This window comes from Bidens hawaiensis, unplaced genomic scaffold (assembly GCF_021521415.1).
Source record: "Bidens hawaiensis isolate Kalapana, Puna unplaced genomic scaffold, B.hawaiensis_p1.1 tig00011638_1, whole genome shotgun sequence".
NCBI lineage: Eukaryota > Viridiplantae > Streptophyta > Magnoliopsida > Asterales > Asteraceae > Bidens > Bidens hawaiensis.
The window spans coordinates 229,276-244,768 of NW_027491915.1; positions in this window are offsets into that span (position 1 = coordinate 229,276).

Genomic DNA, 15,493 nt, shown 5'->3' on the forward strand with positions numbered 1-15,493 from the left:
AGAAGATCTCCATCTCAAAATTCTTGAACTCCGTTCCATTGTCACTCCTGATGAACTTAACCCTTTTATCCATAACGTTCTCAACTTTGGTAATCAAATTCTTCACCATCTGAGCCGTTTCATCTTTTGATTTCAGGAAATATACCCACGAATATCGTGAGTAATCATCAGTGATCACCAAGCAGTAAGAAGTACCTCCTAGACTTTTTTCATTCACGGGACCGAAGAGATCCATGTGAAGCAATTCTAGGGTACTGGCAATTGAATTGACTTTCTCGGTGAGATGGGATTTCTTGTGCTGCTTTCCCTTCTTGCACGCTATACATTTATCTTCAAAATTGAAACTCTTCAAGGGAACGCCCAGCACAAGTCCATTCTTGACAATGTGGTTCATCTTCCGAAGATGAATGTGCCCCATTCTCCTATGCCACAATTCGGACTCTGATTCGCTCGCTTTTGTCATAAGGCATGATTCTTCCGTGGCCATTTCAGTCGACCTCATATCCATAATATACGTATTTCTTTCACGTGGAGCCTTCATCACAATCCACTCCTCTGGTATCTGAAAACCAGGTTGCAACACAATCGCCTCATTCTTTGTAAAATGAACGGTGTACTCCTTATCACAGATCTGCCACACACTCAGCAGATTGTGCTTCAATTCTTCCACAAAGTTAACTTTCTCCAATGTCATCTTTCCGTTCGACACCATTCCCATTCCTGTAATCTTGCCTCCACTTTCACCGGCAAAGCTCACTCTCCCTCCTTGAACAGGTTTCAAATCGTGTAACAAGTATTTGTTACCCGTCATGTGCCGGGAACAGCCGCTATCCACAACCCAAAGATTGTTGGCAGCCCTGTTCAACTGTTCCTGCACAATAAAGCAAAAGATTAGAATTTAGGGACCCAAGACCAATTGGTCTTGGATCTATACATCCCAAACTTTGGCTTTCCAAAGTTAGTCTCTGGATAATTCCTGTAAGTCCTATTAGGATATCTCCTTGAAGATTGATTGTGAGGCCTTCCAAACCTTTGTGAATTGAAAGAATTATAGCTTGTGGTTTGGTTATTAGCAGTGTAAAACTGAGATTTGTTTCTATGAAAACCTGAATTAGTCACATTTTTGAATTTTGAATGATTTTCATTTTTAGCAGCATGATAATTACTATTAGGCTTATTCTCAGTTTTAGTAGGCCTTACACCTCTGAATCGCTGCTTCAGAGGGCAATCTGCAACTAGGTGCCCTAATTGATTACACCTAAAACAACACCTATGCTCAACCTTTTTATCAACCGGTGTTTTAGATGTCGAGGCTTTATTACCGCCCGTTCGTCTCACATATGGTGGGACGTACGGGTTTAGTGGAGTACTCTTTTTATTCGTCTTATCTTTCTCTCCACCATTGGGTAATACCACCTCCTCTTTTGCCTTACCAGACTCGGATGACTTATCCGAATCCGATGAGACTGGACTTGGATCAGAAATTTTAACACTTGAAACAGGCGAACTTTTTTCGCCTCCACTAACATTTGGTTCTTTACAAGTTACTTTAACTGGTACTGTCTGAGCAACCTCAAAGTCAACAGATTTTTGAACACTAGGGTTAAAAGTGTAATTGTGATTATAAGGTGGTGGAACCTCATGATAACCGATTCCTCCTCTCTTAGCAGAGGAACCTTGATCACTAACAAGGTGATCAAGAATAGCAGAGGAATTTCTGAACTGCTCTAGTTTTCTATTCAGTTCCCCACTTTTACCTGGTGATCAGCAATCTGTTTTTCTCTATCAGCAATTAGTTTGGTTTTTTCTTCCAAAACTTCATAGCTTAAATCAATCACTTCAATTTTTTCAGCAAGTTTTGTTTTTAGACTTTTAACATCTTTTTCACAGGCTTTTATTTTGACTTTATAGCTATTTTCTCTTGCTTTTGTAAAATGATGATCTTCTTTTAGGGTTTTAAATTCAGCATCCAACCTAACATACTGATCGGTTATAGTTGCTAATTGCTCAGACAAGTTTTCACATTTAGAACATGTAGGTTTAGAACATACCTCGGAGAGCTGGTCTTTAACATCTGCCATGAAAGCTTTTTCTTCTCCGGTAACCTTCTCACTTTCTTCAGTTTCAACCTTCGCCAAATTTGCCTGTTCAAAAGTTTCTTTAGAATACAGGTTCCAGTTGTATTCACCATCTTCTCTGGACATCATGGCACTATAATCTTTTATACCCTCATTATGCTGTGTAGACTTTCCTTGACCACGTTCTACACGCTCATTCCTGCACTCCTTAGCAAAGTGGCCGTTTTGCTGACAGTTGTAGCATCTCACTTTCATCTTGTCAAACCCTGGCTTTCCACCGACAAACTTTCTTCCGGTCTTTCTCATAAACCGCTTCACTCTTCTTACGATCATAGCCATCTGCCATTGCAAATCCATTTCCTCCAGATCATCAGCATCAATCTGGTCATAGTCTTCATCCAACACAGCTGGATCAACAATCTTCCCTTGAATGTAGTTCTCATAGGAAGCAATAAAAGAAGCATAGAGACCAAACTGCTCTTCAGCAGACTTGACACTCATAGGCATCTTGGAGTAGTTGTTGCTGGGAATACTTGGAGAGTAACTACTCTTGCTTACCTGGGGTTGAGAACCACTCGATCCACCTGCTACATACAAACATCACCATTTGTGTTGACTGACACATGACCCTCATGTGATGAGTTTGCGCCCGACTCTCCCTTCGAGTAGTAGGCAGCAGATTCAGTCTTCGATCCTGAGCTAGTGTTGACTTTAGCTCCATACATACCTGGATCTTGAACCTGATCCATAGGTGTCTCTTTTCTGACCATGTTAAGCTCAAAGGTTCTGAGCTTGTTGACTGCCGTTTCTAGATCATATGTGGGAAAGTCTTTGTCTTCCCTTATCAGCACAGTGTACATCTCCCATTTTGGTGGGAGAGCATCTAGAAGCTTCTCAACTATTTCTTCTTCTCGGTAGGAAATTGAATAGTTGCTCAATTCAGTCATCGGATGGTAACATCGAGTGATAATATCATCTAAAGATTCATTCTTCAAATACTTGAAGACTGAGAACTGGGTTTTGAGCAATTTTATCTTTGAAGCACGGATTCCTACATTCCCTTCAAATCTGTTCTCAAGAGCTTCCCAAAGCTCTCTTGCTGACGTGTACTTTCTAAACGTATGAAGGATCTCTTGTGGAAGAGCCATAGTAATAGCAGCATGAGCCTTGCTCTCGGCCTCATACATCTTTTTCTCTTCTTCTTCCATTTTGCTATACTTTTTGATTTGATCACGACCTTCATACTCCATAACTGGTGGAATATAACCATCCTGGATGCATACCCACATCTTAGCATCCTGGTATTTGACGTATTGTATGAACCGATCCTTCCATGCAACGAAATCGGTTCCCTTCAGCAACCTTGGGGCCTTAGTAGCTTACCCTGCTTCTACTTCCATCTTTACTAACTCAGATATGTTAATTGACGACATCTTTCTCGAAAACAAAGAAACCCGAAAAAAATCAAAAAATCCAAAAATTTTCTGAAAAGTACTGTAGGCGAAGTTACGGATAACTTCGCTTAAGCCTTAACTTCGTCGCAGATTAACTTCGCTGAAGAACTTCGCAGATGTTTAACTTCGCTTAAGGTAAGCGAACTTAGGAGGTAGGCGGAGTTGTAGAGAACTTCGCTGAGTTAGGCGAACTTGAGAAGGTAGGCGAAGTTGTGGATAACTTCGCTTAACCTTATATCTTCGCCGAAACCCTACGTATCCTGACGGCAACTTCGCCTGATGAACACGGACGTTTTTGCAGATCTGAAATCTGGATTTTACGAGGTTTTTGACGGTGCAAAGGCTTGAATACGATGGTAGGAGGTAAGATTGACTCAAAAACACAGAAAACACGTCCCGCGAATAGTCGAAACGGGACGATTTCTACACCCGCGTGAATATCCCGAACCACACAATCGAGCAAAAGCTCTGATACCAATTGTAGGTTCCCTGGATGGATCGCACGAGATATCTCGATCGACTCAGGTGCGGAATCCCTGCGTAGATCGTTACGAGTATAGAACACGAATCACACGAACACACGAAACGAACACACGTTATATAATAACTCAAACACGTGATACGATATCACTATTACAGACACACGTTACAGCTCTCGTAACAACTCGAACAAACTAACACAAACAACTGATTGGAGCTGAACCCAAAACCAAGCCGTAACCTAGGTATATAAATACACGACAACTTCGCCTGGCATGTTCAGGCGAAGTTGTCCATAACTTCGCTTGACTAACAAGTTCGCCTATTAAGCGAACTTGTCAGTAACTTCGCTTAAACATACAAAACATAATTAAACATTACAGACTCGATTACAGACACTAGACTATGAACTACTGACATTATGCACCAACACTGACTTTACATCCAAATGATTTACTTCCCAGCCATGATGGGCTGCCAAGGCTAAGATTAACCGAACAGTTCCGATACGTGCAACTGGTGGGAATACTTCATCGAAATCTATACCATGTTCTTGAACGTAACCTTTTGCTACTAGCCTTGCCTTGTATTTCACAATGTTTCCTTTAGCATCTTTCTTCGTCTTGAACACCCACTTTAGACCAATCGCCTTATGACCGCTTGGCAAAGTAGTCAACTTCCAAGTGTTGTTCTTGTTGATTGGCTCCAATTCAATCTTCATTGATTCAATCCATCTTTCATCGGTAGATGCTTCCGTGTAATTACGTGGTTCTTCCTTTACCATCATAAGCTCTTCCAACTCATCCATGTTTAATCGTCTTGTTGGTGCATCCTCTGCACTTGTGATATCCTCCTAAAACCTCGTTTAGGGGTATGATCAAACTCATGATGCGAACTCCTAGTCGTCTCATGAGCCTCTTCCTCTTCATTTGACATAGGTTCATTGGAGTATGTTGGAGGGGTAATAGGAGAGTTTTGATCACCAACTTCTCCTTCGTGATTATTGTCTTCGTGAATCTTGGGATTTACCGGTACTGTTTGAATTTCATCAAACCCTTCAATGACAAAACTTGTCTAATGCTTTTCTTATGTACCATTCTCATTGATATAGCTATCCCAATTCCAATATTTCTTCTCCACCAACTTAACATCACGACTTACACAAATCATATCTTTTGCCGGATCATATAACCTAAATTCCTTCGATCGTTCCTCCACACCTAAGCAAACCATAGATGTGCTTCTATCATCTAATTTCTTCAAGTGAGATGATATTACCTCGGTATATACCATGCAACCAAAAATCTTCAAGTCTCCTAGATTCGGCTTCCTTCCAGTTAGTGCTTTGTACGGTGTTTTATCCAATGGAGCTTTCGTGTGGACTCTATTCAGTAAGAATATTGCGTGCCTAACTGTTTCTCCCCATAAATTCTGAGGCATCTTCATTGCCTTAAGCATGCTCCGAGTAGTAGATAACATCGTCCTGTTTCTTCGTTCAACTACTCCATTTTGTTGTGGCGAGTAAGGTGATGTTAATTGCCTTGCAATGCCATTTCCTTTGCAATACTGATTGAATTCATTTGATGTGAATTCTCCTCCTCTATCAGTCCTCAGCATCCTTAGCTTGGTTCGTAATTCAGACTCCACCTTTTTCTTTGAATTCTTTAAATAACTCAAATGGTTGATCCTTCGAGACAAAGAAATAAACCCACATGTAACGAGTGCAGTCATCTACAAGTAGGAATATGTACTTCTTTCCCGAATGTGTTGGTGGGGATAAAGGACCACAAAGATCTCCATAGACCAAGTCTAAAGGTTTTAAAGACTTGAACTTAGCCTTATTTGGAAATGGATCTCTATTGTGTTTTCCTATTACACAAGCATCAAAAATCTGTCTCGTGTGCTTGACTTCTGGAATTCCTTGAACCATCTTCTTCCAATTCATATCTTTGATTGAATCAAAGTTTAAATGACTCAATCTTGCATGCCACATCCATGCTTCGTCATCCGTGTTTTCTAGAAGATATACGGGTGTTCCTATCTTCAATGTGACATTGTATAACTTGTTCTTAGACCGTTCTACTCTTAGCAACAGGTTCCTCCCGTGATCATATATTAACAGACGATTTCCTTCCATGACCACTTTATACCCGACTTCTGTAAGTTACCCTAGGCTCAATATATTGTTCTTGAGATTTGGAATGTAGTAGCCTCTTGCCTTGATCTCTACATATGATCCGTCTTGGAATGAGAACACGACCACTGATTACTTCATCAATCTCCTTGAAATGACTCCTCACTCCGGCCATGTGATTACTTGCACCATTGTCTAAATACCATAGACTTTCCTATGTTGAAGTATGCTTTTTGGGTTGGACTTCACCCTCGTTCAACAGGAATTTTTCACTATCATCCACAGTGATTACCATTAACAGTGTTGGTTCTTCGTCTTCTTGCACCAAGTTTGATTGTGCTTCACCAACGTTCCTTTGTGGACAATCCTTTTGAAAGTGTCTTAACCTTCTCACATTTGTAACATCTGACCTTGCTCTTGTCGAACTTCTTCCAATTCTTGTTCGTCCTAGGTCTGCTTGACGAGCCTTCTTCCTTAGGATTTTTCTTATCCTTCTATTTCCCTCTCGATAGGTTAAACTTTCCTCGTCCACGATTTTCAAATCGCTTATCTCGGCCTGAGTTGTTGTTTTGGCGTGTATACAACAATCTATATATCTTGACCGTCTTCAAGGCTTCTTTTCTTGAGCCTTATCCACTCTTCATAAGTCTTCAATTTCCCGACGATTTCGTCGATTGAAACTTCATTTATGTCAATACTCTGTTCTATTGATGCAGCAATCTGGATAAATCGGTCTGGTACAGATTCTAGGAGTTTCCGTATAAGCATAGGTTCATCCAAGGACTTTCCCAGTTCACTAGCCTTAGGAGACTACGTGTTAATCCTTTCCATGAAAGTGTCTATTGACTCGTCCTCCATAATTTGCATCATTTGGAACTTCACCATTAATGATTGTAAGCGAGCCTTCTGTACTCGTTCAAAACCGACATGTCTTTTCCTCAATGCTTCCCACACTTCCCTTGCTCTTTTTCAACTTGCCACTTGCAAAATGACAGCCTCTGGTATCGCTTGATACAGGTACGCAATCGTTTCCTTGTCCTTTTGAACATCTGGTTGCATAGCTTCAGTAGGTTCAATCGTTTCCCATAATCCATTTGCCTCGAGAATTATCTTGATTCTAATTGCCCAAACGGTATAATTTGTACACTTGAAAATCAGGCATTGATAATGGGTTACTGATCCTACCCCTTTGTGTGTTACCAGTGCTTTGTTATCCGAAGGAGTCTCCGAACCTGACATCCTCTCAAATCGTATAACTTTCACCTTAACTGTAACATCTCGGATTTTTCGTATTTGTTTAAACCGATTCGAGAATGTAATTCGGATCTTTTGAACTGATTAAAAATTGTATTTAACTTGGTTTAACTTATTTTATAATTCCATTACTTTCAATCATGCCAAATAATCTTTAGAAATCTTTAAAATCGCTTAAAACGGCTAAAAAAAGCATTTTCGGGAACTACAAGGACTAATTTTGTCAATTCTTTCCTATTTTCGATTAAACTACCGAAACTTAAACTCCAAGAAATGTTATAGCTGGTCCAATTTCGTTTTCTTGGTGTCCAAGCCAAATTTTGTTAGTTACTGTACTAGATTTTCTCATTAAATGGCTTATTTTATTTCCTAATTTGTTTTTAGCATCCAAATCGCTTATTTTTGGCATAAATCGAGTAAATTAATGTTCAAGAAAAGGATTATAACTAAAATACAAGTCCATATTCATAAATTAATGATCATGCACGAAATCTACAATTTATTTTATTGATTTAGTCATTAAATACATATCCGGATTCCTAAACGAGTGAATTTACTAAATATGGTTCTTTTTAGTGTTTCCTATATAAACAACCTTTATTTCTCCATCCATAAACTTTAATCTAACCCTAAAGGAGACCTTCCAGCCGTCACCTACCTCAACCCTTCATCATCATCTTCGATTTTGCTTATTTGATTGAAGATACAAGTTGTTCGTTTGACTTTGCTTATAATTGGACCTTTGACTCACCGTATCTCTTGATCCTTTTACTTTCCGGGTAAGTTGTAAACATAGAAATCATTCATATATATTCCCTAGTCAATAAATTTCAATCAATTTCGGTGGTTGAAGGGTGTTGACTGGTCAAATAGTTTAAAACTCGTTAAAGGACAAAATAGTCAACTAGTTTGACTTAACGTTTTCTCATACTTCTGGTCGGATTCAACGTTCGATTCAGAAGACTTTTATTCTTGTAAAGAAATTTGAAGGCTACTGACCCAAACCCGACTTCCGACTCGCTGTTCGAATTCTGGTCAGTACCAACTTGCTTAAATTTTAAAACAAACATAACTTAAATTCTAAACGTCTGTTTGGATTGATTCCAGCGACAACAAGTTCGTTTTTACTTATATTATCATAACTCAAAATTCCAGATTCTAAATTGTTTATATCGTTTGACGTGTAGTGGACAAATCGTTTATTCGTTAGCTCGCTTATTCGTATTTATAATTGTTTGTCGTTATTCTAAGCTGAGTTTATCATTCCCCTATTTTACAACTTTTCTAAACGTTTTGGGGACATATACGTACCTATCCCTATTTTATACTACATATATATATATATATATTCAAACAAATGCATGCGTGTAATTGTGAATGATTTAATCAAGCACACGTGCTATTTGCTTACTTGTGCTACTATTCATTCATTCGTATAGTGGGTGTTCCTGCTAGTGACCAACGCCTGATTCGCTTGGCAACGGTCTACATACTTGTTTATGGTTTGATTATATTTACCGCTTTAATCACGTTATGTCGTATTTATATTGACATGCAAAACTGGTGATATTCTCACTCAACTTTATGTTGACAAACTCTATTTTCTACGCATATGCAAATTGCTTGTATTGAATATTGAAGTTTGGACACGTAGACAAGACCTTAGGATATAATCAAGTTAATCATTATTTGAGCTTATATTCATGTATTTAAATTGCTTGTTGTAATTGAATAATGTGTGTATACTTTGAATAAAATAATTAATTAGATACTGTCACTTTTATTTTATGATAGTATCCTCGAGCTGTGAGCAATCGGATCACGCCCCGGCATTTCCGCCATAGATTGGGTGTGACAGATTGTTATCAGAGCCGAAGGTTATAAGATAGGTTGTTTGAAATGGTCCTAGACATATGTTAGGAACCCTATACGTGCTTATCAAACTGCCTTATGTGCTATTTAAATTGTTTGCAGCTTTCTTAGATTAATTATTTTATTATATTCATCTTATTTATTGATTGCACGCACACACAACTTCCGAGGCTATGCCTCACATTCAAAATATTTTCTAAGTCTTTTATTTTAGTAGATTATCTTTTTATTTTGGAAAATTCCTTAAGAATTCCCGTGTTTTGTTTTGCTCCTTCACCTTGAAGCATGGGGGTATGACAAATGTTGTACAACCATAACTTTAAATGGTACCCGTAATCGGCTAAACAGTTGCGTGGTAAACATAACCAGTTAAACGGTTACACTTCCAAATTGTGTTTTTAGTTATTTTAAATTTATTTGATTCGTTGATTCGATATTTAGTTGATGCCATGTAACGCTCATGGTTCGAACAACTATATTGATTCGATAATTCGTTAATTAATTGGGTCAGTTAAATGCCATGTACACGCTCATGGGCTGAACAACTCAATTGTTTATTACACGTTATTTGAATTGGGCCATCAAAATGCCATGCAACACTCATGAGAGGCTAATTCACAAACTTTATGTTGCGTTATTTAGTTGAGCCATTCAAATTACCATGGAAAGCTCATGGGAGGTCAACTCGTTTGATATGCTTGGTTATTTTATTCTTGAAAAATTTTATAAAACATTATTTACTTAAATGCTTCAAACTTATACACATTATTTTAAATTCCAACTCGTCCTCGAGTCATCACTTGCACAAATCTATTACACTTCTCTATTGTTCCACATTGACTCATTTCCACAACTTACCCATCATCTTATTAGTTTTCATCTTTGGTCCTCATAGAATGTCTTTCCTAGGAATCATTCATCGTAATCAACGTCGTTCACTTGCTTCTCGTGATTGTTGTTCGACTACTAGAATCGAAAAGGAGTTTGCTGCTGTATTCCGTTACCCAAGCGACCGCCAATCTCGACAAAACTAAAATACATTGAACAAGAAATCTTATACTAACTCATATCCGTTAAAATATTATTTAAATAATCTTTTCTTATTTAAATCCATATTCTCAAAACTATAAATTTCTAAGTGCACTTATATCCTTACCCTCAATTTTAACTATAAATATTTTATTATTTCCTGTCTTTCCTTAACTTCATGTTAGTTTTCACAACTTACTTTCCATTTTATAAATCTTTATTATTAAAAAATTCAATTATGGTAAAGTTTATTGATATTAAACTAAATTTTTTACCATCCAAATTTAATTCTCATTATTAAATTAAATCTTCCATTAATTAAATTTTTACCATTAAAATTGACTTTTTGATAAATCTCTATTAAAACCCATCACTCACTTTATTTATTGGTTAAGTTCGTTAATTAGTTGAAACTAAACGTTGGCTCGTAAATACTTCAACCCCTACTTTAATTTTTGATACACCTTGAAAATCTTGAACGTTTTAAATGATAAATTCGTAGTTATTAGAATAGTCATGGTGGTTCATGCATTTCTAGCCTCGCATTTATCTTATTTTATTATATGCTTCACTTTAATTTAAAAATTTGTTATTTACTTGAATTTCCATTATAGATAATCCAATTTAAATATTTCCAAATATTTGTAACGATTTTGTGAAAAAAGAAAAATCCACGAATTCCTAATTTAATATCTTCAATTACCTACTTTATATTTTATCTAATTTTAAAGATTTAATTGGAATAGGACTATCTCAGTGACTCGGGAATATCTGTTTCCCAATTTAATCTATTAACAATTTAATTCAAATATGTATATCTTCGTATTATCATTAATATCTAAATTATTAATTACTAACTATTATAATATTTTAGAATATCTTAATCGAATTAATCTAATCTCAACACCACAAACTTGAAAAGCTATGACTTTATATTAACTTCTTTTTAAGTTTTTTAAAAAACCAAACTCGACTCATCAAAATTTTTGTTAACTATGTTTAAACTTATAATCTCGATCTTAAGAACTTCATTCCTAAAGAATACGATCTTTAAAGATTCCGCATGCTATTAACTATTTAAAGATTTGTTATAAATTAACTTTTGTGCATTTTATCGCTTGAATAAAATTCCTTTAATCAAGGTAGATTTACTAGAATCTTGTACCTATACCTCAATTCCTTAGTTTCGATTATCACGATTCATAAAACATTTATTTCACGAAATTTGTTTCCTTTGTAAGCAAAAGATATTTAGAACTTACCTTATTTTATTAATCAAACTCGAACATTTATTAAATATCTCTTGAATTTAAAAATTTTTCAAAATGTTTGCTTCTTTCCAAATGATGATTTTAAATGTTTTATAACCCCCAAGATGAAACGAGTTATGCGGACCATCCGACGATAAGGGTAATTATGGTCCGGAACATAATTATTCAAGTCCTCACATGGGAATCATAATACGTACAATTGTGTGTCATGATTTAGAACCTAAGATAGCTTGGGTAACGGTACAAATGATGAGATAATAAGGACATGGTGGATACGCCACTGGTACATTCTATATATAAATGCCCTTATCGGATTGTCATTTGAAGCGTTGCTTCGATTATTAGAAGTTCTATGTTATGATATTTTTCTGAAAAGTTTAATTATTTTCAAAAATTATAGTGTTCTAGTTTTCCTTAATTTCGGGACGAAAGTCCCTAAAGTAAGGGACACTGTAACATCTCGGATTTTTCGTATTTGTTTAAACCGATTCGAGAATGTAATTCGGATCTTTTGAACTGATTAAAACTTGTATTTCACTTGGTTTAACTTATTTTATAATTCCATTACTTTCAATCATGCCAAATAATCTTTAGCAACCTTTAAAATCGCTTAAAACGGCAAAAAATCACATTTTCGGGAACTACAGGAACTAATTTTGTCAATTCTTTCCTATTTTCGATTAAACTAATGAAACTTAAACTCCAAGAAATGTTATAGCTGGTCCAATTTCATTTTCTTGGTGTCCAAGCCAAATTTTGTTAGTTATTGTACTAAATTTTTTCATTAAATGGCTTATTTTGTTTGCCAATTTGTTTTTAGCATCCAAATCGCTTATTTTTGGCATAAATCGAGTAAATTAAGGTTCAAGAAAAGGATTATAACTAAAATACAAGTCCATATTCAAAAATTAATGATCATGCACGAAATCTACAATTTATTTCATTGATTTAGTCATTAAATATATATCCGGTTTCCTAAACGAGTGAATTTACTAAATATGGTTCGTTTTAGTGTTTCCTATATAAACAACCTTTATTTCTCCTTCCATAAACTTTAATCTAACCCTGAAGGAGACCTTCCAGCCATCACCTACCTCAACCCTTCATCATCATCTTTGATTTTGCTTATTTGATTGAAGATACAAGTTGTTCGTTTGACTTTGCTTATAATTGGACCTTTGACTCATCATATCTCTTGATCCTTTCACTTTACGGGTAAGTTGTAAACAAAGAAATCATTCATATATATTTCCTAGTCAATAACCTTTAATCAATTTCGGTGGTTGAAGGGTGTTGACTGGTCAAATTGTTTAAAACTCGTTAAAGGACAAAACAGTCAACTAATTTGACTTAACGTTTTCTCATACTTCTTGTCGGATTCAACGTTCGGTTCAGAAGAATTTTATTCTTGTAACGAAATTTTAAGGCTACTGACCAAAACCCGACTTCCGACTCGCTGTTCGGATTCTGGTCAGTACCAGCTCGCTTAAATATTAAAACAAACATAAGTTAAATTCTAAACGTTCGTTTGGATTGATTCCAGCGACAAGAAGTCGATCAACTTTGATCTTTAACCTCGTTTTCTGATTCGTACTCGTAACGATCCACCGTTGTGTCCGCCTTTATTTACCGGATATCGTCGGATTTACAATAGCCCTCAAACACAATTACCACAATGCCTTCTTGACTTCCTATTACCCCGTCGAAAAAACTCTACGCCGACACCCTTTTTATACCATCGGAAAGTCTCACCACTACCCACAACAAATTTAAATCCTTATTTGTTTAAAATTTGAAACTAGAATTACCACCTCTAGTAATCCTAAGCGTAATCTTAAAAAAAATGCAGTCGCTACACAAGAATATAACCGGAATTTCGTTATTGAAAAACCGGGTTCGCCGGAAAGCCGTGTGTCGCCGAATAAACCGAACCGATGCCTTTTTCTTGTGCCGGAACATTCAATCCTATTGCCAGAAACCACCAGCAATAAACGTCTTTCAAATTCTGCCCAAAAAACGGGCCTGCCAGAAAACCCCGTTTGTCATAATCACCGCGGGAAAAACGTTTTTACCGGAAAAACACTGCTGCCGGTTTTTTTTTCCGGGACTTCCAGATATCATCAGAGAACACCGTTGATATCTACCGTTTGTTTAATTTCACCCAAAAGCCTCGTCGGAAAAGCGTGGCTGTCGGAAAGCTTGCCGGAATTTGCTGCTGTTGCCGGAAACCTGCTACTGTATGTTTTTCTGGCCGGAAACTTCTTCAGATCACGGAATCTACCATCTTCGATCTTCAATTGTTCAATCTAACAATCAATTCGAGAATATCCTAATGCTCTGATGCCAATTGTTGGCCGAATCTTGATATTTGATAATGAATCGATATAAACAAGATGAACAATGATAATATGAACAACAATCTTTATTGAATAACTTAAACTTGGATTGAATGATTTAGCGTTCTGATTGTTGCCCCTATTTATAGATTACCAAAAGGTTTGATGATTAGGGTTGCAACCTTTCAAGAAAAACAAGATACAGACACGTGTTTTTATAGTTATACACTTGACATGTTGGCATCTAACCCCTAAACTTTACATAAATGTTTAAGTATGACTTAAACATACTTATAACTAATTACACTGCAACCCCTTGTACTTTGATGATGAGTGATTAACACTTTAGATGTAATATTAAGTTGGAATAATTTCATACCCAACAATCATACCATAATTAGGTTTGCCATTTGATATTTGGTAACTACAAATGTTTATGACATGTTAGGCACATACAAGTTTGGAATATTATACATGTTTGCACTAAAACAAGCAAGACTATTAGCAAATGATAAAATCAACGAAAAGGTTCTTTTGACAAAGAATTGGTGGCAAATATGTGATGTTGATTCTAGATTATCACTCTTCTCTCTGCTAAGTGGTAACTTGTCATGTCAATTTCAGATCCAACGCAACGAGTTTCTCCTACAGACTCCCATAACCACTTTTAGAAGTGGTTCAAGAGGTAGGGGAGAGGTCGTCTGAGAGGAAGGGGGAGATGTAACCCCTAAATTAGAAGGACACGATATCATGTTTAAAATGCAAAAAAACAAATATTAGAAAATTTTCTTTTAGTTATATGAGGTCGCAAGTTTGGTTTCATTAAGAAGATATCATCATAATGCATTTACAAGACATTGAGATTATGTATCCTGAGTGCTTAATCACCACCAATCACCTCATGCATAAACTTAACCTAAGACAATACAACATCATTCGTATAGAAAGGTTAATCATAGCTACATAATACATACAAGTTACACATTCAAAACACGGAATTTTTAAATTTTAAATGATCACGTCATAGGTTATTTTCTGCATTTAGTGTGACCTCCGTGTAAAACAGAAACCAACCAGTGTAAAAGACTTCAACCCCCGACAAAAAGTCAGCATAGGCTACGAATGACCTACGTGTTTTTAGCGTACCATGACTTTTAGGTGATTCTAACCTAGTTAATTTACTTTTTAAGACGGGGAGATATAACACTCTGTTAGTACATTGAAGGGAGAATGGATTGGTGGTCTATCAAGAACACTATACAACCCACTAATTCGAATTAATTTGAATATCGTTTCCCTCCTTCCGATCCTAGGTTTAGCATGTTTGAGAACATCTCTTAAGACCATGTGTTATGGTGAGATGGGAGCACCACTCCCTGCCACCTAACATTCTTTTTGGCAGATAAACCATTTCATTCAAAAGTGAGGGGCGTCAAAGATAAAATGACGGTCTATGGGCACTAGTCTGGCAACAAGACCAAGGGGGAAGGAAGTTGGATGATGTCTAGTTTCAACCAATCAAACTATTCACTATTGTTTTTGTAAAAAAAAAAATAAATAATAGTTAACAACTTGGTTAACCCAT